General features: G+C 33.9%; 1 protein-coding gene across 1 annotated transcript in view; it reads right to left on the reverse strand.

Moving 5' to 3' along the window:
- Positions 1-21,898: 21,898 nt before the first annotated feature.
- Positions 21,899-22,019, reverse strand: part of GRIA2 (glutamate ionotropic receptor AMPA type subunit 2) — a 99,644-nt gene continuing 99,523 nt past the window's right edge. The window contains exon 17 of the mRNA XM_054690185.1: positions 21,899-22,019. This exon is cut by the window's right edge and continues 410 nt beyond it. The gene's annotated coding sequence lies outside the window, so the exon portion shown is untranslated.

Here is a 22,019-nt window from a genome sequence, read left to right on the forward strand (position 1 = left end):
TTTTTAAAATATGAGATGATTGGGGTTATAAGTTATTTCCACTGTTTAATTCCTACACATTTTAATACAAAACTAGCTTAAAAATCCCTGTTCTTTTGCATTTCCATTGCTTTATCATCTTTGCTTTCGTTGCCAACTATATTAAAAAAAAACTAAAAAATACTCATAGTTTAATTCATGAAAACAAGTTTTTCCCTATCATTACCTATAAAATAATCACCAGTGATTACTAATCAGTGTCTACCTGCAAATTCAGTAGACTTCTCTATGTTTATAAACCACTTCATCTCTCTCTAATATCAAAAACCTTTTCTTTAAACTCTTTTCATCTCAAAGTTTTTGTATTTCAGCATTCATAGATTTTTCTCTTTATTTTGATGATCCTTATTTACATCTACAAATAGGTTTCCAAACCTGCTTTCTGTGCATCGAACTGTGTCTAAATCAGGATTCAGTGTTTTCCGTTAGTTCCTTATCTTAGTGAAAGCCCACATAATCACCTTCCAGATATCAGCAGCTCCTTCATCTTCACACCCACTTTTTATTTTGTTTTATTTATTTATTTATTTATTCATTCATTCATTCATTTATTTATACAAGCACTGGGTACTGCGGGAGGGTGAGAGAATTCACCAGAGCCAGAGCGGGGAGCAGAGCAGGCAGAAGGACCGAAGTACACTGCTGAGGGGAGCAGCGGGCGGCAGGAGAGGTCTGCGTCACCAGGGAGACCCTACACACCCACTTTTTAAACCAGCTGCCCTAACCCAAAGATGCTTTGTGAACTATATAAGTCTTTCCACCGCCATGCACACTGTTTAAATGGATTCTCTAATTGATTGCCCTTGACCATAATTTTTCTCTTTTGTCATCATTCAAAATTTTCTTATTTATTTTTCTTAAGTGTTGGTAACCTGATAACACCCTTTGATCAAAAACTCGCTTAGAAAAATCCATCATAAACTTCCTATGAATTCAGAACAGAAGTGCTCCAACTATAAATTTTTACAACTTCATCTACCAATATGGTTTTTTACACTTTGTCTTCTTCATCACCAAGAGTACTTGCCATTTTTAGAATATAATGCCTGTATCTCTGGTTTCTTCCTTAGGTTGGGTGCCTTAGAGCCTAAGACCATGTTTCTTGTGAAAAAGATTTATTGAGGGAGCATCTTAGGAGAATTGGGTGCTAGAGACTGAATACATTCCTCTCCTCTCCCCCAAAATTCATATGTTGAAATCTAAACCCCACTGTAATGGGAGTATGAGGGTGGCCCTTTGGGATGTGATTAAGTCATGAATGTGAAGGCCTCCTGCAAGGGCTTAGTGCCCTTTTCAAGGGTGTTAGAGAGTCCCTTCACCATGTAGGACCCAGTGTTGGAAGACAGGAGGTGAACCTGTGAACCAGGAGGTGGGCTCTCAAAATTTGTCAGAGCCTTCATCTTGGATTTCTCACTTCTAGAACTGTAAAAAATATACTTCTCTTATTTATAAGACACCGAATCTGTGATATTTTGGGGATAGCAGCCTGAATGGATAAAAAGACAGAATAAGACAAATAATAAAAAGGCATTGCTCTGTTTTTGTCTTTCAAGAGAATATTGTCTTTATCTGCATTTAGTACTTATTTTCTTCTTTGAAAGTCAGTCTCTTAAATGTAGTGAAATACTTGAGAATAAAGACAGCTTTTCTTTCATTATATTTATATTCATTCCACCATAGCACTTACCATAAAGCTCTGTATACAAAATTGTAAAAATATTTCTTGAAATATGTTGTCAGTAAAAGTAAATATTTTACTGGAAATCTTAAAAGTAGTAATCTTTTTTTTTTTTTCAGGAAAAAAGCCATTATATATTTTATATTTTAATGTTACATTTATGGTTATGTATTGAAGGTCTTCTTTTGTATTTCATGCCAGACCTTTCAAAAATCATCATCTTTTTCACTGAAATGCTATTTGGTATTGTTCCAAGATTGATCACATTAGTTATTCCTTTTCTTCCCTGCCACCCATGACAAAACTTAGAGCTATTAGACATAATTCACAAAACTGAAAGGAGACTCAGGGGATCATCTTAGCCCACGTGTTAACTGGAACTGAAGACTGTTCTGGAGTCATTCACAAAGGCAGCCTTCCACCTGCCCCACTAATTTTTTTCTTTTTAAGCTACCACTCCAAATGTTCAGACCTTTAAAGGATTCTTTCTACTCGTACAATCTGTATTTTCTGCTTTCTGGGTCTCTCTGACATAGTCTTGACTCTTGCTGAGCTGCTTTTATAATTGAAAGCAAAATTTGTTTTCATACATCTTTTTCAACTGGATTAACTTTAAAATTCTACATTAATTTTAAAATCTACCTTAGAAAATTCAATTTTAGAGGCACCATTTAACTGATCTTATGGAAGTTTTTATCTTGAGATAATTATAGTTTTCCACACAGAGGTAATAAATACTACCCTTTAATCTGTTTTCCCAAGTGATGTAATCTTAAAAATTGTAGTATAATACCACAATCTGAATAGTGACTTTATGGTCAAGAAACAGAAATAATGTTTTCCACTTCCCTTTTGCTTTACCCCCTCCTTAATGCTGAATAACTATTAATAAGAATACTTTGTGAATGGAATAATACAATGTATAATCTTTGGATTTTTTTTCACATAATTTCCTTGAGATCCATCTAGGTTTTTTTCAGATACCAATAATTTGTTCTTTTTAAAGGCAGAATAATATTCCATGGTATACATATACCACAATTTGCTTAACCTTTTGTCCAATGAAAAATATCTAGTTTGTTTACAGTTTTGGACTATTGTCAGTAGAGTTATTATAAACACTCATGTGCAGATATTTTGGCAAACATGAATCTTCATATTTCTGAGATAAAAGCTTAAGAGTGCAATTGCTAGATCATGTGGTAGTTAGTTTAGTTTTTCAGGACACTGTCTAACCACTTTTCAATGTGGTTGTGGCATTTTACATAATTACCAACAATGTGTGAGTGATTAAGCTCATCTAAATCCTTGCTAGCCTCAACGTGTATCAATTTTTTTATTGTAGTCTTTCTGGTAGGTATATGGTGGTTGTTTTAATATGTTTTAATTTGAATTTCCATAATAAGCAGTAATATTGGGCATTTTTTCATGTGATAATTTGCCATCTTTACCTTCTTTATTGAAATGTCTGTGTATTTTGCCCATTTTTAATTGAACTGTTCATCAGTTCATTGTTGAGTTTTGAATATATATATATATTCCATTGTCACATATATGATTTGCAAATATTTTTTTTAAAGATTTTTCTTTCTTTTTTTTCCCTTTTTTTTTAAACATTTATTTATTTATTTATACAAGCACTGAGTACAGTCAGAAGCGCGGGAGGGTGAGAGAATTCACCAGAGCCAGAGCGGGGAGCAGAGCAGGCAGAAGGACCGAAGTACATTGCTGAGGGGAGCAGCAGGCGGCAGGAGAGGTCTGTGCACCATGTGGGACCCTCCTCTGGTGGCCGGGGAGCAGACGGGGATCGAACCGGCGCTGCAGAGGCTGCAGGCAGCTTCGCAACCCAGCGCTCAACCACTGCGCCACTGGGGAGGCCCATTTGCAAATATTTTTATTCACTTTGCAATTTGCCATTTTGTATTACTTTACAGAGGAATGTCTTAAATATTGATAAAATTAAGTTTTCCAATTTTTCATTTTATAAATATTTTTGTGTAAAACTCAAAACCTGTGCTTAACCCTGAAGTTTAAATATTCTGTTTATTTTTTCTAAAAGTTGTATATTTTTACATTCAATTATGTGATTAATTTGAAGTTAATTTCTCTATAAGGTATAAAACAGGCAGGATTTTTTTCCCATTTTTTTCTCTTTCTGAGCTTATGTATATCCAGTTGTTCCAACACCATTAGGTGAAAAGCCTTTCCATTTAACTGTACTTCATCTTTATTAAAATCAGTTAAGCATATTAGTGCTGGTCTATTTCTGGATATTCTGTTCCTTTTTATTGATCTATGCATCTATTCTCCCAATACCACAGAGTCCTGAGTATTATCATTATATAAGTCTCTCGATTGGGTAAATGATTCTTACAACTTTTCATTTTCAATTTTTTTTCTATTCTAGGTCATTTCCATTTCCATGTGCATTTTTATATGCTTTATCTGTTTTATAAAAAATCTTACTGGTATTGTAAATGGATCAGCATTAAGCCTTTAGAAATACTTGTGAAAGATTAAGCGCTTTACTATGGTGATTTTTCCAAACTATGAACATAATGTGATTCACCACTTATCTAAATTTTAATTTTTTTCCCTTAAACATTGTAGTTTTCAGCATACAAACCCTGCACATAGTTTGTTTGATTTATAACTATGTATTTCCTTTTTTTGAACAATTCTAAATGGTAATGTACTTTTTACTTCAGCTTCCACATAGAAGCTGAAGTACATAGAAATGCACCTGTTAGTACGTAGAAATGCACCTGATTTTTATGTGTTGATGTCATCTCTTGTATCCTTTCTGATCTCATTTATAGGTGGTTTAATATTTGCTTATTTTTGTATACTTTTCAGTTTTCCTACATAGTAAATCATGCCATCTGCAAATAGGTACAGTTTTGTTTTTGTTTTTTCTTCATCTGCAGTCTGCAATCTCATTTGCTTTTCTGGCTTTATAAGTTAGAATTTTCCAAGCTATATTGAAAAAAAGTGATGGGCATCTTTATGTTGTTCTCAGTCTTATAGGGAAAATGATCTTTTACCATTAAGCATAATGTTCATTGTAGACTTTCTGCAGAAATTCTTTATGAATTTGATTATGTTCTCAATTTACCAGCACACCAATGACTTTTTTCCCAGAAAATGAACAAATCATTGAATTCCTTAGATCTATGTTTGATAGGAAAAATCAAAATTTTGATGTCTATTAGCATAAATTTAGAGGTATTAGTAAACAACGGCAAAGGAAAAGACGAATCTGAGGAAATAGATGCAGCTGAATGATTTAGTCAGGTAATATTTTCATCATGTTGGACCGATTATATCCCTGGCTTAAATAACGCATGAAAACCTATAGTATCAAATATGTGGCTCAAGGGAAACTGGAATGGACAACATAAACATTGATTTTAAAACAAAACATAAACTCTTCCTTATAAAAGTTGACAATTTATGATGCAATGATCATTGTAAATATAGATGGATTAAATACATTTCTAGGTTAGGATTATCTTCATCTTACTTTACAGGTGATCAAAATTCCCCTTTATTTCATGTTTTGTCTTTCTGGTAATAGATTTGATTTCAGAGAGAAACCTCTTTTCTGTCTCTTCAATAGGAAACAATATAATCAACAATATTGTTCTCTTGAGATTATATTTCCATTTCTTTGAACTGACCACATAGCCTCTACAAAGATTGAAAAAGAGTGATAGTGCTAATTATGTTTCAAATTATTGAAGACTGGAGTTAGCAAAAGTCAGTACTAATGAATAGATCAGATAATTAAATGTGCAATGAAGATTTATATAATAAATGGTTAGAAACTTAAATATTATATTATGAGAGAAAAGAAATCCTGTTTCACACAGGAATTAAGATGCTTCTATAAGATGATAGATTGGTAAAAGTAGGGCAAAACAGATTATAGAAGGATATATATGGAGATATATATGTGTGTGTGTATGTATATATATATGTATATATATAATGGCAATTTTCAGTGCACCAAGAACAGTGAATGTATCCCAATAACATTAACAAGTCAGCAAGAAAGAAAAAACAACTGGGACCATGTAAACAATTCCTTGCTTCAGTTACCTGCTAACTATGGCTGCAGCTGTCTAAGCCAGCTGTGCAGCAGTAGCCTGATTCCCAGCATGCATCTTTAGGTGGTGGACGAATGCCAATAAAGAATAAGAAAGAACTAAATATGTCAGAGGAAACCAACTAACCATGGTGAGTCTGCATCTCTATGTGCACTGAGGGAAAACACTAACTGTGCCTGCTTGGAACACCAGTGTCGCTTTCTCACTCAGTTGATTTTATTTCCCTTCCCTTGTTGCTTGCAGTCATTCTGTCTTCTTAAGTCTAGCCATGTTTCTAAAACTTATTTTCTTTTTCACCATTCATTTTTTGCCTCCCTCATTATTTAGGATTATTTTGCTTCTTGTCTACTTAGTTGCTCATACCTTGAAACATCATAAATGAATAGCATATATATTTAGGTTTCTGGAGTCTTCAGGGTTTGTGATAGATGATTTTGCTAAATTTCCACAAAACCTGTTAAAGTGTCTCTTACATTTGATCAAGGTGGAGAAACAGGGATTAGATATATCTTTGTGCCTTAAGAGAACAATCAAAAACTGGAGAAATAAGAAAATGTATCGATAAGACAGATGATGGAACAAAGGAAGTTACTCCTCAAAGAGTAAATGAGGTAAGTCCCAGCTTACAGATTGAAGAAAGTTGCCAGGACACAATTCTAGCAGTGGGAACTGAGGTAGAGTTCAAAGTCTCTGAGTTAAGGACTGGAAGCTTATAGCAGCCAAGGTGGCAAGGGGAGATACTTGAGTGAAGAGAGTTACACAGAGAGGACTCCTACAGGGGAACTCCTGGGAGTATTACAGGTGACTCTCAATCTGGCACCAAGCAAGAAAGAACCACTCAAAAGAATTAGAAAAAAAAGATGCCTAGACATCACACTGTACTATAAATAGTGCTTGTGGAAGATTCATAATCCATGTGGCATCTCTCCGAGCCTAAAAATGTCTTGCTTTGGTAATGAAGAAAAAAAAATAATAAATCCAGACTAAATGGTGCTCTGGTGTAGCACAGCAAAGCCAAAATCTAAAACCAAAACTCAAAAGATTCAGTGTGATTCCAGGTAACTTAACTGTGTTGCAGAACACTGATAAATACTATTCACCAAATGTAGATATAAATACAGGTATTCAGCATCCAGCAAGGTAAAAATAGCAGCATCTGACATTGGATCAAAATGACAAGCATTCATGAAAAAGAAGAACAGAAAATACAACCCATAAAGAGGAAAAATGACAACCAATTAAAAGTGAGCCAGAAAAGACACACATCATGGAAGTGAGAAGGACGAACACTAAGGGATGTTGTCATAACTGTTTTCTTCTAGGAAGACTGAACAGGCTAAACAGTGATATGGATGCGATTGCTACAAGAGATCTGAATTGAACTTCTTTAGATGAAGTTCACAATGTCATAGATAAAAAATGCGAAAATAAAAGTAGAACATATAATGTATTTTTTTAAAGATTTATTTATTTATTTATTTATTTATACATGTACTGGGTACAGTCAGAAGCGCGGGAGGGTAAGAGAATTCACCAAAGCCAGAGCGGGGAACAGAACTCGCAGACTGATGAAGTACACTGCTGAGGGGAGCAGCGGGTGGCAGGAGAGGTCTGCACACCATGTGGGACCCTCGCTGGCGGCTGGGGTTCGAACCGGTGCTGCAGAGGCTGAGGGCAGCTTCGCAACCCAGCGCTCAACCGCTGCGCCACCAGGGGAAGCCCTACAATGTATTTTTTTAATAGCAGCTATATTTTTAAGAGAACATTTTCATTTTTCTACAGGTAGCCTGGGCTTTAAAAAATTCTTTATATAATGCTTGTATTAAAAGCCAATATTTCTTTCTGTTGTTAAAAGTTTTAAGGTTATGAGTAATGATGTCTACCATAGTGTCTGTTCTACACTATTAATGATAGTTTTATTGCCTTTCAATGAAGCTTCTTCCCAGTGTCTATAATAAAAGAAGGAAAGAACAGCTGGACCTCACTGGTGGGTCATTCTGCCCTGAAGAAGCGAGATCATGCAAGGCCTGGAGAGTTTGACCTGAGACAAACATTTCTTTGTCCATCCTAAGACAAAGCAGAGGGGATGTCAACAGTGATGTGAGTTCAGAGCAATTCAAAGAAAGACACCTCCCCTGCAGAAGGACAGAGAGCCTGTACAAGTATTACCTGTTGAAATTATCACTGGAATGAAAAACTGAATGAAGGGCTGAATGAATGAATGAGTTCTCTTAAAAACAAACAGCAAGACTTTAAAAAAAAAAGCACTTTTACTAACTGATGCCTGTTTATTGATGTTCTAATTTCTGCAACAGCTGCCTTATAAAGTCAATTCACTTAAGTTTAGCTTGGCAAATACCAGGAAGTCTCTCAGTTCTTTGGAAAATCATTCCCTTAAAAGGCCAACACTCACTTAGATAAAAGCTATAACCTTCACCACATGTGTTTCTGAAGCATATTTTAACCCACAGGTAAGAGGTTCAGAATATATGGTGATTGCTAAAATGGAGTAAGAAGACTGCCTTTAGCATAAGGAAATTCCTTTGTAGGCTACAAGAGCTGATAATGATGTGTTCAGGTGCTACTTTAGGAGGAAATTTTAGGCTGCAGTTAACTTCCCTTACATTATCACTATTAGTTTTTTTTTTTTTTTTTTTTTTTTTTTAATTTTCTAGAGGCATGTCTTATTTATTTATTTATTTATTGTTTGTTTGTTTGATACATGCACTGGGTACAGTCAGAAGCGTGGGAGGGTGAGAGAATTCACCAGAGCCAGAGCGGGGAGCAGAGCAGGCAGAAGGACCGAAGTACACTGCTGAGGGGAGCAGCGGGCGGCAGGAGAGGTCTGCGCGCCATGTGGGACCCTCCTCTGGTGGCCGGGGAGCAGCCGGGGATCGAACCGGCTTCAGAGGCTGCAGGCAGCTTCGCAACCCAGCGCTCAACCGCTGCGCCACCGGGGAGGCCCTATCACTATTAGTTTTTAGGAAAATATAATACAGGAGAAGATTGTAATGATTTGTGATAAAATTGGGCCAAAAAAAATCAGTAAATGAATGAGATAAGCCCACTGCTATTATTGTGAAACTGTAATTTGATTTCATGAATATAAATGGTAGTCCAGAATTAGAAGCAAGGAAATTACTTACAAAGAAATGTCAATCACAGATTTAGACAATGATTTATATAAAATGATATTCAGAGAAATGTTATTAATAATACCATAGATTTAGAAATAGCCTGGTGATAGGAAAATAGTTACATAAATGTATTCATCTTAAAATAATGTTTTAAAGACTAGTGTTATAAGGAAATGCACGTGTTTCACACAGACATTTTACCATTCAAAGTACCATAGAATGAACTTCTCTCCTGAGGTAGAGCATTATGTTATGCACTGTAATTATTACAGCCTAAAATCTGTACCACTATAGGAAATAGTTACCATTATTATCTATATTTTCCTGATGTGTTCAGAGTGTAGAGCTGAAATGATTTTTTTTTAATTTATGCATATAAGAACTGGGGAACAGGCCAGAGGTATAGGGGGTGAGAGGATTCACCAGAGAGAGAATGGGGAACAGATTGATTGACTGAAATACACTGCTGAGGGGAGCGGCAGGCGAGACAGCAGAGGTCTGCTGCACCATGTGGGTCATCTCCCTGGCCCGGGATAGAACTCTGTGCTGCAGTGGCTGGTGATAGCTTGATAGGCTGTGTCTTAACCCCTTGCACCACCAGGGAGGCCCCTGAAATGATTTTTTAACTAACAGGAGAGTGTGGTAGAGCACCTATTTGATCTGAACCGGTGTGCTTGCTTCCAAAACCCTTGTTCTGAACCATACCACTCCCCTTTCCCTTAGAATTATTGTAAATGCTCAATTGAATTATCTTCAGAATATTGAATTTCACTTTTTTATTGCTTTCATGTTAATTTGATGCAAACAAAACACCCAGGACCTGTGTCATTATCCAGAAACTTAAACAAGGCACTAGCTGTAATTCTGATGGATTTAGAAATGTGCCCTCCTGGTTTTTCATTAACATAGTAAATTAGACATTTACAAAACTCTTCTTTTTCAGTAAGCGTAATACCATTGTAAGTAAAGCTATCTTGAATCTTTTAGTTGTGAATTTCCGCAGTGTACCTTGACATATTTGTTCCTTGTTTTAGGTACTCATTGAAAAATGAAAGCAAGCTAGTCAATATGCATTTATTTTACATATTGTTTTATAGAATTCTAAGGGGATAATACCTTCACTTCTTTCCTTAGGTGACCAACTTCAGCCTATCTGATTCACCCTAAGCGTCACCTATTAGAGGAATTCTGTAACCCCCATCAACAAGTCTGGATAGGACTGCACACCTCTGATTTTCTTCGAAACTCGGTGGCTGCTCTTTCTCATTCATCTTTACTGATTCGTCCCCAGATCACTACTTGTAAACATTAGTGTGTCAAAGACTCAACAATGAGTTTTCTGGGACGGTTTTTTATTCATTCCTATAACTTTAATAGAATCGCTAAACTGGTGCCCCTGAAATCTTGTATCTCAACATGCATCTATCTAGATGTCCACTTGGTACTCTCACTTGTGGTCTAAATAGCTATTTTGATTTCCCACCCTGTTCAAGAAACAAAATCAATCAATGAAACTAAAAAGCCTGCTTCTGTTCCCTCTCATTTCACATCTCAGTAAATGGCAGCACCATTCACTTTCTGACTAAGCATATGCCATCGCGTGTAATCCACATCCTTAAGACTTTATTGTCAAAGTTTACACCTAATTCACTCACAGCTTTCACCACTCTAAGGGGCTGTCACTCACTGGGACGCTCAGCATAGCTTCTTACAGGACAGACTGCTTTGCTTGTCCCCCTAGTGCTGACTGTCAGCCTTGTTGATTTCAATCACAGGCTCAGTCATTCACCCTATAGTACCATGTGTGACCACAGGAGTCCTATAACTTCTGTACCTATTTTCTCATTTTTTAAAAAAGGAAAATATTATAATATGCCTCAGATATTTGATTCAAGGATGATATAAGAGACTCAAGATAAAAGGCTTTGTAATGGTGGCACATAATGAGCACTTATTAGGGGTAGTTATCATTTTTTGAACCAAATAAATTTGATCCTGTCTCTACTTGCTCCACGTTTTCCACTGACATTTACCACTCGAATAAAGTCCAAACAAGACTCCCAAAACAATAAATGATCCAGGCCACTGGTGCACCTGACCCCATTTCTAATGCTGCCACTCAGCTTACTATATTCAAGCCACTTGTTTTCCCAGTGTTCTCTGAATTTTATGAGCCATTTCATTTTCACATCCCACTTCCAAGTATCTCTGCTTACAGCTTTTCACATAGATCTTTGCCAAATTTCTTACTTAATTGATGTTTTTACTCGAATTGTAGCCAAATTTCAGAGGTGTCATGCCTTTCCTGACTAGTCCTTCAAAATAACACCTCCTAGCCTCCATCTCTCTATTTTATTTCACAGCACTTTTCACTACCAGATATGGAGATATTTTTCCATTTATTTACTGCAAGTTCCCCTTAAAATGAATAATCTCCATCATAATGTTTATTTCATCAAGATTTGTATTCACCTCCATAATTCCAGTACTAGAGATTATGCTTAGTAATAACTGGTGTGCAATAAATATTGGGTAAATTATTACATCCATGTATTATAATTATCTTTTAACACATGTTTCCTCAATTGACACAAATCTCCCTCTTTTCATTGTTTGATGTATAATGAGCACTTAATAAATATTTGTGAGTAATCACTTATTAGTGAATGAGTAAACATAGCAGATGAGAAAAGTATTTCCATGGAAGATAAAATTAAGGAAAGTATGATGTATATGCAACTCCTTATGCCTGGAAAGCCAAATATTTAACTTAGAGTATCTAAACTACTTATTTATCTTCTGGTTATCATTTTTTGATTAAGTACACAAATATAATTAACTGTATAGTAATAGTAGCTGGTACATATGAAACCTAAAAAAAAAGATTTAGTTATTAAAAGCCAGTTATCTTATATTTTGATCAATTGTGACAAACTTAGTAGCTTCAACATGTAAAATTGTCCTTGACTTTGAACACGGGTAAGTCTTTTTTTCATGGCTTATTATGGCCCTTAGTTCTGTTTTCCAATAGCAAAAATAATTAACATTAGAGAGAACAGATAGACATCAGACTGAAGAATGGCACTGCAGTAGAAAGTACAGGGCTTGGGGAACATGCTGGAAGATCAGAAAAATGCTTAATAAATGATCAAATTCTCTTAATGTACTTATGTTTTAAAATATTTCTTATAGGAATTTTCTAGGCACTTCTCTAAGAGTTTATATTGTCAGAAGTATATCTCATTTGAAATTTTCTTTTTAAAAAACAGCTTGAAAGACAGTAGACATTATCTCTGTTTAAAAAATTGAGATATTTTTATTACTAAAAGATGGTGTCAAATTTCATTTGATCTTTTCTAAGAACTAAGTGGGAAAATTCATGGAAGAGGGGTGTTTCAATGTACTCCAGTGTAAACAAAACATGGCATTTGAGAAGTACAAGCAGAAGTCATTTTCTTACCTGAACAGGAAAGTGAGGGCAAGTTTTAAACACTAATGTTCACTGACTGGAGAGGAAAACAGCATAAGGCAGTGATTAGAGGCTGGAGGCCAAGTTGTTGGCTCCCACGTTTCTGGATCTGAGACTTCCCAGCTTCCAGAATGTGAGCATGTTCCCCAATGACTTTTCTCCTGTCACATGTTAAATGACTCCTATCTAACATGATCACCATAAGGAGCAAGTGAATTATACCTTTGTTTAAGTGAGCACCCTGTTCTGGAAAGGAGGCAACATGGGTGGCTACTAAATGAAATATTTCAGGAGCTGCAAATAGAGTAGAGAGTTGTGCCAAAGCTCATAAATAAAAGAAAGATCATTTCAGTGAAGGGGATGATTTATGTTGAACTTTATCTCCATTTTCTTAGCAATTCTGCTCTTGTTCCAAACCCAGCATAAAAAAAGCTTTGCAGTTAATGTGATGAGCTCTCTTTAGATGGCAGGTTAGCAATTCTATTATTACCAGAGCATATTCACCATGGTGTCATTCTAGTCTAAGTGACTTATTACTGTAGTCTTCAGACTACACTTATTATCACTGCTTGGGGAATTCACTAAATACCCTTTCTCTACTTCATTACTTATATGCTTGTATTTTCCAGCTTGTTCTAGATCTATGCAATGGGCATCTGTCTTTCTATTTGGTGAGTCCAATCCTTAATTCATGTTTACATAGAGAGCACACTTTTATCACATAATATTGCATTGTGACCTGTGTCTTTCCATGTGAGGGTTACAAGTGCTAATTCTGAGACAATAATACCCAGATAAGAAACCTGCTCCTATTTCTTGCTAGCAATATGACTTTGAAAAAATTCTTCATCTTCTCTGTGCCTCAGATTCCTTATTTGTGCCTCAGATTCCTTATTTGTAAAATGATCATTATAACAATAATACACACTGTGTAATGTGATGTCTTGTACATAATATATCTTTGCAGTGTATGCTATTATCATTACATTGAAGATGTCTTAAGTACTCAAAGATGAATAGGACATATTTGTTTCCTGCCTTTAGGAAGCTCACAGTGCAAAAAAAAGAAATAGATATTTAAGCAAGTCTCTGAAAATAGAGCATTGTTATTGTATGAGAGAAATTTCTTGTAGGTATGTAATTTTAACAAAAATGTAGTCAACTTTGCTTGGGGTCCGCTGGGGTATGGGAGGTTAGATTAGGTTTTGTAAGGAAGGAAATAGTTACAGCTACTTGAGAAATTACTAACTTTCATTAAATTATGTACAGCATTGATTTTTGTAGAGTCTGATTAAGAAGGAAGTGGAAATAAGAAAGCAAACAATAATTGTCTCGTGGAAGCCTGTATTGAGGGCTGGCTGATTAGTGAGGAACATTATGGAAGCAAAGGTGAAAGAAAAAAAGTGAAAATAGTAAATTGTGCATATTTTCAGGCATAAATTGTTATATTTTATGCCTGTGAAAACATTTTCTGGTTTTGTTTACCATTTTATTGGGAATGACAACATGGCAATAGGAATAAAGTGATGTGTGAATAATGAATATAAAACCAAGGAACAAATATGGAAATACTTCAACATTGCATATTGTTATACTATTTAACTTTCTATGCAGTTTTATATAAACTACAAACCCAAAAACTAGATCTTATAATCAAATAGAGTAAAAACTCACTCTTTTATAAACATGTTAAATATTAACATGAGAATGCTCAATCTATGGGCCTCCCCCATGGCGCAGCAGGTTGAGCACAGTGCTGTGAAGCTGTGTGCAGCCTCGACAGTGTGGGTTCGATTCCCGGCTGGCCAGAGAGAATCCCACATGGCGCAGCAGACCTCTCCTGTCATGCCTGCTGCTCCCCTCAGCAGTGTATGTCGGTCGTCTGCCTATTCTGCTCCCTGCTCTGTCTCTGGTGAATCCTCTCACCCTCCACTGTCTCTGGCTTGTACCCCAGCTCTTGTATAAAAATAAATAAATCTTGAAAAGCTCAATCTATAATCTTAACGATTCTTCAAAAGTTTGTTTACAAAATGTTTCACATTTTCTAAAAGCAACTTATGACAATTTGGTTTGTATTTATAAGTCCACCTCTTTCCAAAATGCTTTAAGGACAGTAAATAAGAAGAGATGGGCCTTTGCATTTCTTTCTCAGTTACTAAATTGAATGATTATGCTTTTCTCATCAGTATTTAAGGCATCAAGAAATGTAAAGATAAAGCATTTAAAATTTTATTTCTATTTACTATCATGCTGCTTCCCTGGCCAGTTCTATACCCTACATCCCAGAAGAGGTGAGCAAAGTTTCAGGATTGCAGAAGCTCTTCCTAATTCAAAAAAGTTGTCATTAGTGACACACACACAAAAGTGTCCTTCCTGGTAGAGAATTCCTATTCTAATATATGCTTGTTTGTCTGAGAATGAAAAAGATGTCAACTGAGGAAAGGAAGGAGAAAAAGCCTTGGAATAAGAAACCAATCCGGGTTAGAATGCTGACTAGTCCTTAGCAGATACACCAGTGGCTAATAACCCTGGCTCGCTTGGCCATCAGAGTTGCCTCGAGCTGATTATGACACTTTTAAAGTTATATTGATAACTAATCATCCTTTGATGTTGGAAGATGTTATTCAGATACATAGGGTTATGTACTTTTTTCCTGAATGAAGAAACTCATTACCAGATAGTAAAACATAATTTTATTCCCTATAAGTCATCGGGTGCTTTTTGTTTGTTTTAATGAAGAAAAAGCTGAAAATGAGGCACAGTGTGAATATGATTCAAAATTCCTTCTTGTGTGGAGATGCTATCACAACTAATTATGAAGTGCAAATCTTGGAAGTTCAATTTTAAAGAATCATACACTTGAGAACATGTTTTATGTTCTATATGTCCTACCTGAATAGTTGTTTACTTCTCTGGAATCTCCCCCCTTATCATCTCCATAGTAATTTCGTCACTATTTTGAGTTAAAATCTCAGAAGGCATATCAACAATGTTATAAATAATTAACAGAATAAATGCTACAGAGGATGTGAAATATTTTTAATGCACACATGAACATACACACGCACAAAAGCACAAACAACAAAGAACAAAGACACGTTTCTCTCTTTAACACAAAGAGCTGACAAGATAATGCACATAGAACAAAGTTGAAAAGCTTTTAACATACAGACTAAATATAGTTATAACTCTGAGAATGCATTAAATTTAAAATTAATCCCAAATAAAAATGATAGCTATACACTGATCCACATTAGTCCTCACTAAGAACTAAGGCACATATTTGCAAGAAAGATGTGTAAAGACTGATAAGGTGTCTAGGATTGGAATCACATAAAACTATCACATGTGATTGCAATTCATGACTGAGGCGTCAGTAAAATTGTCCTTTGTTCTGTTGAGATAACCAGCCAAATGAAGTTTAATTTAGGAAGGGACTAAGGAGGAGGGAAGGAAAGAGGAAGGAAGAGAGGGAAAGAGAGGGAAAGGGAGTTAGGTAGGGAGGGGAAAAATCCATAGGCGAACAAGAGTATATAGTTCATGATACTACAAATGTCTATCTTCATGAGTATTTTAAGAATCTTGCAAATCTTGGGGCTATTTCCTTTTGAATATGTAAATATTTTCACAAAAGTGTTTTTAGATATGAGTCTAATACATCCAAATGTTTGAAATTTTAATAAGCGCAAGATTTTTCATAACACAAAATTCTTGACCATAAGCTGCTGGTGGGATAAGGTAATTTTTACATGAAAAACTCTAGATTTCATTACGATAAGCCAAATAAAAATAAATTCAAAATATGTATAAATTTATTTATAATTGGTTTTTTGTTCTGATTCCTACCAATTAGGACTTCATTACTAATTGATAATATAATAGATATTTAATAAAAATGGTTATAAAACATAAGCTCCTAGAGGGAAAATATATGTTTGGTTTAAGAAATCCAACAAAAGTACAAATGCCTCCAAACTCTTTCCATTGAAATGAAATACCTTCATTGTGGCTTAATATGAATGCTTAAATAAAAGTGATAAAAATAAAATTTATTGTAAACATTTCTCATAAATACTCAATTGGCAGGGTCATACATGAGAAATGACCATCTTGTTTTAAAATGGATAGTTTTCTTTAATTTTGGTAAAATGCTTTTAAGGTGCTGACCAAAAATATTTTGAAAGTTATTTGAATTAAACGTATTTATAAAAAAAAAGATTCTAGCTATATGTACGCATGCAGGTAGTAATGATTTAGAATGATCAAAAGGTATTATGTGTTAATAGATTTCATTTGATTCTTTGAAAATAGAGAGAAAAGTATTGATAGTAAGCCAACTAAATTTTTGGACTAGCAGAATTTACAGAATCTAAACATTTTTAAGAGAGAGAGGAAAATATGAATCTATATTTAAGATGATTATTGACAAATATTATTGGATCTCCGTTCTAAACTTGAGTTGAAATTTGTTGGACAGAAATATATCTCTTAATTATTCCAGTTATCCATACACTCATTGCTTCTAAGAGAATGGGTTCAATGAATTACATCCTTCAAAGAAAATATAATACTTAATCTTCAGAATAGAGGTTTCCAATGTAGCCCTTACCTTCAGTTTATAAATATTCAAAATACATTCAATTAATATACTTTAGATAGGATGAATGAATTAATGAAGGAAAGTTATAGAATACAACTGCTTTTCCAATGTTTTGAAATGACGAAGCTAATTTGAAAGTGAATACCAAAATGTTTTTCTATACCGAGTGGCACTGCAATGCATGAACTTGTTTCTGGAAACCGATTTTTAATGAAGAGACAGTGTTGCATTATGTGTAAATAATCATATTAAATTTCTTGTCATCATTCCCATGAGACAGTCCTAGTATCCACATGCTCCGGTTGAGAAGACAGAGACAAAGGGAGGCGTGAAACAAGTGAGAGATAAAGCTAGAATCCTGGTTTTGACTCCCTCCCAAGTGCTTAATCCACTCCCCCACATTCCAATTTACAATAAAATGAAATTGGCACATTAACCTGAAAGGAAAAAAAAGAAAGAAAAATGACCAAATTCATTCAGTGAATTCAGGCATATCCAATGAAGCAACAGTGAGTTTATGCATATCTGAAAAGGAATTTGTCTCTAAAATATCAAACCTGACTTATACCTAGTGGGAAATGCAGCAATAAGCGGGAAGTGCTTGAGAGTGGCATTAAAATAGAGAATTGGCTTGTACTCATAGTAAAGTGACTTTAAATATGAATTCTGATGAGCAAACATATTAAAAATAGAGTTCTTTCTTCCTGCTTTATTAAAGAAACTCCCATTTCCTACATTGTGGAGCTCTTTGAGTACTTAAAGGACTAGAGCAAATTTGCAATGATTGGATCAGAATATGTGAATGATGCAGAAATCAAGCTTAGCAGGAAACTTTTATTTCACTTGAGAAATTCTTAGTCATTTATTACAGTTATTAAGAAGAATCTGAAACTCTCAGTCCTGTGTTTGACAGAACTACATTCCAAGCATCTTCAAAGCAAAATCTCTTGTGAAAGATAAGCCAGAAATAGATGGGAATAAAAGCAAAATAGCAAGATGCAGGAAACTAAAGAATTAGATAGCAACTGAAATATATGAAAAGTGGCAGTTGTACTTAAGGGCAGGAAGAAAATGTCAAATAGGAAAGCAAGGGAATGAATAGAGATAAGATATAAAAACATGTACACAAATTCTTACATCCACATTTACTCTAGGCACTGTCCCCTTTCATTGGATTTTAGGTTATTAGTATTAGTCTCTGTGCTTGAATGTCATCATTTTTATATAAATATGTTTGAAATATTACATACTAAGAGTAGCATGTGCTCTCTATAAGATGTGGGTGCTTAAAAACACAGAAAAAATTATATGATTTATTGGTTAGTACCTAATAGAATTTCAGCACTGTGTTCTAACCAAAGTAACACATCAAGAGAATTAACCTTTCCTTTTAAAAATATCTGATACAACTTTCACATACCATACAACACATCCCCAAATTCTCATTCAGAATACCACGTTGATTCCTTTATACTTACCCATCTTTTATGTTATTGGTCAAAAATAAGCCAATTTAAGTACAAGAAGCCCACACACAGATTTACCCTACCTTTAAACAGGTATTTACATCACTCTTCTATTTCCTTTAATAAGCTTATTGAGTATTCATATAAAATTTGTGTAACTTAACCAACAAACTCTACAAAGTTCATAGTATATTATTAACAAACCATATGCTACCAATTAAAATTAATATCAATATCATGAAACTAATTAAATAAAACTAATTCAATCACAACACTTACTTGTTTCATTTGGAAAATATGGGTTATTAGCCTAAATTACACTTCATTTTTCATGATAAACAGGTTCTCAAAAGTGCAACGCATAATAATTTCTATCAACCAGAAAACACACTTAAATAACTAGAAATATGTATCACAGTGGAGGTGATACTTGAGTTGCTTTTTTTTAATTTACCAGACTAATAATTCTAGGATGTGAAGAGACAGGAAGCAGAAAAAAACAGGAGAATTTGTTTTGTATTCTAATTACTTTCAGCAAGTCATTTAAAATTAGTTGTGTCTAGTTATATTGATATCATATCCAGGAAGGGTATTATTTTGTGCATTTTTTTCTTATTTGTTCAATTTATTACCATGACCATCAAAATATCTAGAGTATTTGCAGAGTGGAAAATCAAGACTACTGTATTGATATGTTCATCCATTAAACATTAAGCATATTAAACCCCACTGAATTATATAAAATTTTAATATGTGATTTTGCAGAACTGAAATGCCTTAATTTTAGAGCATTCTTGAAAGAACTGCCAACATATTAAAATGGTCACCTTGTTAAGCAGCCTGAATCAAAATGGCCAAGAGTTTTAGAGAAATTATTTTTTGAAACATATGAGCTTGGAAATGTTATATCTTGTGGAATTTTTAATACAAATTACCTTTGTGCCCTTTAATATGACTCTAACTGCAACTGAACTGACAACATCAGTGCAGTAGCTGATGAGAGGAACGCACGATATTTTAGCAAGTGTGTATCTACCATAAAATGAAAAATGCAGCATTAGTTGTTATATTTCAACACATGCCAAAAGCATTAATGATGGCAGGTTTGGAATATCAAAAATATTAATCCTTTTAATTTAAAAGAAAGTTTTATGTATTCTCTCATTTTTGTACCTAGCTGACACATGAAATGAGTAAAGATATATCTTGTTCAATAGAAATAGCTGAATTTGCTTGGGAATAAATTTAAATACACTTTTTGGCTTCTGATCATTAATTTGAGGAACTAATGAGTAAAAAAAATAATAAAGATCTTTGCCTTTTGTAAGAACATGTTTTATGTATGATTGAAGTTTTTACAACACTCCGAAAAAAGCCATCCGATGTTAGATTTAAAAATAAAATCAAAAGCATTTTCTGACATAGTACACATGAAAAATTGGAAATTCCAATATCTTCAATAGAAGTTGTAGAAAGTGTATGTCTCCTTGGAATTTGACACCCACTTAACACAGCAGAAAATAAGGTACTATACTGTAAACAAAAAGTACAGTAAAGGACAGTTGTAAATTTACATAAGAATAGTTCATAAACATTTTGGTCTTTCCATAACAGTTTTTATATAAAATGAATAAAAAAACCTTTAGACAGCTGTCATCACTCTTGTTTAACCACTTTTCACTTATATGCACACAGACATATTTATATAGCAATATATTGATGCACCGTTACATGGATATTAAACTATAATTACTGCTTGTAACTGGGATGTGCATTATCCAATCAACATTATCCATAGTTGAAATACTCTTACATTATGTATTCTTGTCATGTTGTATCTATAAAAACATGAAAATATAACTTTACATTATTTCAATTATTTACATTAGTTCAAGCTTGACAAAGAAAATTTGAGAAGCTACAACTTTTAGAAGAGTAGGCCCAGAGGTACAATAAATAACATTGATTGTATATTGTCATGTTATTCATTTTTAAAAACTCATTTAAGTACAATATGGAAACAATTAGTCTGCAATTTGGTCATTCTAGCATTTATTATTAAAACTGAAAATGCACCTCCAACATTCCAGATGAGGAGAAATGCACTAAAATTGTATTGTATTATCTTGGAGTTTGTGGTTAAGGGACAGCTAAACTTAGTAAATATTATCATGATACCACAAATCACCGTATTCAATGAAAGTGGTTGCTGTTAAACCCTACAGCTCTCTTTCTCTTTTGTGAAATAAAATAGAAGTGTTTTCAAAGCACTTTGTAAATTACCAAGTGCTCTATACAAAGACTTACTTGCAGAAATAACAAGGATTAAATATTAAAATGAATATGGATTTAATAAATGTTTAAAAACTTAATTTTATCTTAAGGAACTTTTATTTAAAAGCCAGTTTGTTTGTGAAAATACCTAGTGGAAATAAACGTCTTTCATGGAGGGGAAATAGCTCCCTTATTTTTTAACTAGAGAAATATTTGCTCTTAAGGAAATGTAATGCTTTATCCACAGTGGGTACATTAAAATAATCATTCCACCTTTGGAATAAGTATAAAAATAATACATTAGGGTCATTTTTATTGATGGTAATGGGAAAAATTATGTAGCAGGTGACTCAAAAGTGCTCAAATGATTCATAATAGATAATCTATGATAGCTTTAATAATTTCAAAATAAATATTTTGATTTAGTTTATGGAATTTGATCAACAATTATTTAAAAAACTACTTTCAAGGCATTTCTAACTTCATTTACATCTAATACTTCTGTAAGCTCAAACACTTTGAAATGGAACCTCATATATTCTGATTTTTTTAATATTAGTTTTAAAAATCTATTAGCATTTATCTACATAGATGAAATGCTTTATGTTAAATATTTATATATAGTAAGACATACTTTTTTAAAAAGGTTAATATTCTATTTGGGGCAAAGCTTATACTTTAAAACCACTTCACCTAAATGGGGGGCAACTGTCTCTGGGAACCTAACAATTTGATAGTGTCCTTAATCTCATTTGATTTATGACCAAACTGTAGCTAAGCAAAATTAATTGGACCACTTGCAAATAAAACAATAGAAAAATGTTTATTTCAAATGTCAAGCATTGCCAAGTAATTTTATATTAACACCAAATGTTAAAGAATAGGATACATTAAAGTTTTAATAACAATATTAAATTACAAGATTCGAATCTTCTCTTTGTTTTCTTTCCTTAGCATTTACATATTTGGCTTTGAAAAATATGGAGCTGATACCTAAAGCCTTTATAATATCACTTCCCACTCAGTTTAATTGTTTTTTTGTCTTATCCAACCAATATGGAAGCAAATTTATTTAAAAGCCAGTTTGTTTGTGAAAATACCTAAAAATATTTTTTTATTTTAAATGTTCTTTTTCCTTTTTCTTATAAAACATGTCACATCTTGATGCAGTTGATGTCAAGTGTGCTTAAGTCATTATGAATCAAGAGACTAACAATAGTGGCTGCAGAAACGGGTTTGTCTGTACA

The sequence above is a fragment of the Talpa occidentalis genome, unplaced genomic scaffold (genome assembly GCF_014898055.3).
Source record: "Talpa occidentalis isolate TD23 unplaced genomic scaffold, MPIMG_talOcc4v2.1 talOcc4.8, whole genome shotgun sequence".
Classification (NCBI taxonomy): Eukaryota; Metazoa; Chordata; class Mammalia; order Eulipotyphla; family Talpidae; genus Talpa; species Talpa occidentalis.